This window comes from Silene latifolia, chromosome X (assembly GCF_048544455.1).
Source record: "Silene latifolia isolate original U9 population chromosome X, ASM4854445v1, whole genome shotgun sequence".
In the NCBI taxonomy this organism is placed as follows: Eukaryota; Viridiplantae; Streptophyta; class Magnoliopsida; order Caryophyllales; family Caryophyllaceae; genus Silene; species Silene latifolia.
In genome coordinates this window covers 187,609,689-187,613,991 of record NC_133537.1, presented here as the reverse complement: position 1 = coordinate 187,613,991, position 4,303 = coordinate 187,609,689, and the positions used below count along the sequence as shown (strand labels likewise).

General features: G+C 36.5%; 1 non-coding gene across 1 annotated transcript; it reads left to right on the top strand.

Moving 5' to 3' along the window:
* Window positions 1–1,238: 1,238 nt before the first annotated feature.
* LOC141623990 (small nucleolar RNA R71) lies at window positions 1,239–1,345 on the top strand. Its single transcript, XR_012533803.1, has one exon. It is a non-coding gene; the product is annotated as a small nucleolar RNA R71 (small nucleolar RNA).
* Window positions 1,346–4,303: the final 2,958 nt, after the last annotated feature.

The following is a 4,303-nucleotide window of genomic DNA, read 5'->3' as shown; positions in this document are numbered from 1 at the left end:
TCACCTTAGTGAAGGCGATAGTTTCAAGCTTCCGGATTGACTTCTTTTTCGTAAGGATGTCCTTCATGTACTTTGCATAGGCCGGCACGTGATTGATTAATTCCGTGAAAGGAATCGAGACTTCTAAATTCTTCACAATTTCCATGAATTTTCCAAGTTGGTCATCAAACTTAGGCTTAGCTTGATGACTCGGGAATGGAAGTCTAATCACAATGGGCTCCTTCTCCTTGGCCTTTTCTTCACTTTTCTTTGAAACTTCTTGATTTGTTGGTTCTCCTTCCTTGGAGTTTTGCACAACTTCTTCTTTGTCACTAGCTTCCAAAACTTCATCCTCAACTTGCTTCTTTGGCCCTTAATATCTCGTACCACTCCTCAAGTGAATGGCACTAACCGTTTCATATATTGGGGGATTACTTTGAGGTGGTAATTACCCCTTTTGTCTTTGAGAGTTTGAAGATGCTAGTTGGGTCAATTGAGTTTCCAACATTTTTGTGTGGGCTAGGATGTTGTTGATGGTGATGTCTTTTGCTTGGCTATCTTTTTGCATTTGAGTGAAAAATTCTTGTTGATTCTTTTGCATGGAGGACCGCTTTTTGAACATCAAAACCTTGGTCATTTTGTTGATTGTATGGAGTTTGATTTTGGTAACCTTGGTTTTGGTTGAAAAAGGGTCTTTGATTTTGGTTTCTCATGGGAGGTAGGTGTATGTTGGTTGAGGGTTTTGGACATTTTGGCTTTTGTATGAGAGATTTGGGTGGAATTTAGTGTTTTCATTGTAATAGTTGGAATAAGGGGTACCACTTTTGTATGCTTGAAAAGCATTCACTTGTTCATTTGTTCCCCTACATTCACTTTGGTCATGTCCCAAAGTTCCACAATTCTCACATATCCCACTTGGGATTGATGAAGATGCTACCATGGCATTAACATGATGCTTTGGTGATTTTGAGGCTTTTTCAAGTTTAGCCATAGCCTTCTCAAACTTCAAGTTGATGGTATCAATATGAGCACTAAGTTGAGCACCCAATTGAGTAATAGAGTCCACTTCATGCTTTCCTCCTCTAGTAGCCTTGCGAGGTCTACTATATTGTGAATTATGGACCGCCATTTCCTCAATCTTGTTCCAAGTTTGATTATCGTCAATTTCGGTGAACATATCATTTGATCCCATGTTGAGAATGTTTCTTGAGTCTTCATAAAGACCATTCCAAAATTGTTGTACCAAGAACCACTCGCTAAGTCCATGATGAGGACATGAGCGACAAATTCCTTTGAATCACTCCCAAGCTTCATACAAAGATTCTTCATCCCTTTGCTTAAAACCCGTAATTTGAGCTCTTAGCATGTTAGTCTTTTCCGGAGGGTAGAATTTTTTGTAGAAAGCTAGAGCCAACTTCTTCCAAGAGTAAATTCCAAGAGTAGCTTTATCAAGATTTTTCAACCATTGTTTTGCGGTGCCAATTAGAGAAAAAGGGAATAAGACCCATCGAATTTGGTCTTGAGTTACACCGGTTTGTGAAATTGCATCACAATAGTCACAAAAAGTTTCCATATGGGAATGAGGGTCTTCACTAGGCATCCCCCCAAATTGGCTTCTTTCGACTAATTGGAAAAATGCGGATTTTGCAATGAAATTTCCGGTTAAGTGTTGTGGTGTGGGAGTACCATTTGGTAGGTTCTCCTCGGTTGGTACGAAATGTGATGAAAACTTAGGCATTGTGGGTTGATTGTGTGATTGATTTTGTGTTGGGTTCTCCCCATCTTCTCTTGCAAAAGGGTTGATGAACTCAATAGTATTTGGTTGAATATCTACAACTTCACCAATACCTCTCAAAGTATTTCTAGCAAGTCTTCTATTGGTTGTCAAAGTCCTTTCAATTTCGTGATCAATGGGTAACAAGTTACCTTGTGATCTTCTAGACATGCAAAATATCAAACAACTCGAACACAATTAGAATAAACCTTGAGGAGTTTTACTTCCCCAAGGCGAAGAAAGACACAACTAATAACAATCAAAGAAAATCAAATCAAGTTAACACCGTCCCCGGCAACGGCGCCATTTTTGGTCGGTCCGCTTTGAGCTTAGATTTCGGTTACTTGTCGTTAGGAGAACCTAGACCAAAATAATATTTATAACTTCACAAACAACTCTCACTACTACAAAAAATGGCAAAGAAACCGGTTAAAAAGGCTATAAGAAACCGGTTTATAACCGGTCTCTAGCTCATAGGTGTCTTAGCCTAAGAGACCGGTTATGTAAACCGGTTTCTTTGTTTATATTAAAGAAACCGGTTATCATCAAAAACCGGTTTCTTTGATCAGTGACTGAGACACCAGTTGTTGGCCAAAACCGGTTTCTTTGATATTATCTTTGAAACCAGTTTTGGACTAAAGCCGGTCTCTTTGATATTATCTTTGAAACCAGTTTTGGACCAACACCGGTATTTTATATTTTATTTAAAAAAATAGAATTAAAAAAAAAATGACACCTATATAATACAAATTATTAATCAAAAATTGAAATCACTAAAATATTACAATTATTAAATTACATAATTATTAACTTTCAAAAGTAACCAATCTTACAATTATATTCGAATTCATATTAAACTAATCCCCAATTATATAATCTAGCAAAATAATAACTCTTCAAGTTAACTTCGTCGTAGAAATCATCATCCTATTTGTACCCAAACTCGAAGTCATAACACTCACCTTACTCCTGCACAAAAGGGAAAAAAACAAGCAGTAAAAACTCTCTGAAAGTCCAGGTTAGACACAAGGTTTAAGCAATTGACATTAGTATACACATTTCTCTGGCTATTGATTCTTGAGTCTTGAAAAGGCTGAATAATATCAAAATAACCAACCATGATTAAAAGACTAGCTGTTAACCAACAATTATTTCATTTCTTAGATAAATATAATAATCACATGACCCTAGCTTCCTCAATCATTCTTTGACTATACACACTTGGTTCATAGTGGTAATGGAGTTACTCTGAAGGTTTTCTCACACGAAAGTGCCATCAAGAAAAAAGATAGGGAGATTACAGAATACCCGTAACAAGTAGATGTGACTCATAACATCCCGTCAGTGTACAAGTCTGATCCTGAAATAAGATTTCAAGAGATATTGTTAGAGTATTTTTGGCGTTCATATCAAACTTTCGTTCACAACTTAATTTCTTTGTATTACTCGGGCAAGTCGAGTCTTCAAATATATGAGTTAGATATAGACAAGTCGTGAAATGACGACATTGTTAGAAAATCCATAGAGTCCATGAAGAGGACTCCCTCAGTGAACATAAGTTTTCCAAAAATATAGTTAGTGAGATGGACTTACTAGGCTACAAAAACCAACATAAATAGGTTTTGGACCATCATAAGCAGGTTCATAGTTTGAAGCAAGGTCAAGAAAGCAAAATCCAATTACATCAACCTATTGTCCTCAATCAACAGGTACCATGCGAAAACCACGTCATGTGTCATGAAAACAGAACCAACCAGAAAGCCAGCTAAAGAGTAAGATGATACACAATAAGCACATTGACTTATCTAAAAGGATTGCTAAGATTTAGTTGAGACAGATCTAATTCAGAGCTATCTATTTAGCATAACATGAACAATCAAGAAATCCTACACTCAAAATACCTGAATTTTAGACAACCGTGCCTGAATCTGACTACCAAAATCCTTATATTTTGTTGAGCCATCAACACTATGCAGTGACATCTCCACAATCTCATCCGTACGCTGCAAGAAAGAATTGAATTGAGATAGAAGTTGAACCTTGGATTTTACAGGTGCCCATTGTTTTTCAAAAGGAAGAAGAGGGAGGTGAGGGGAGAGTGTGTGAGTTAACAAAAAGTAAAAGATCAATGCATATAAGTTAATCATATCACATATTTTCGACTGGTAAATGGAGTGACAACTTTTTTTTATTTGCTCCAAGCTCAAAATACTGGATGTCTGGAATTTACACAATTACAAGTCCACAAATGGAGAATAACACATCAATTTAATTCCTTATAAAAGCAGTCGCTAAGTATTATTCACTAGTATTAATTAAAGTTACAAGTCTCCTGCCCAAGCAAAACCAGCTCTTGTGACAGATTATTACCAAAACTCCCGATATGACTTTAAAAACCAGTATTGTCTAGTATTTGAAACAACAAACCCAACATGGATACAACGCCTTGCTCATTTGCAACGTATAAATTAAGACCACTAAGTAGTCAACATAAGAAGATTATAACAAATAAAGGAGTCATTATCATATGATCATATAAGAGTAAGTCTC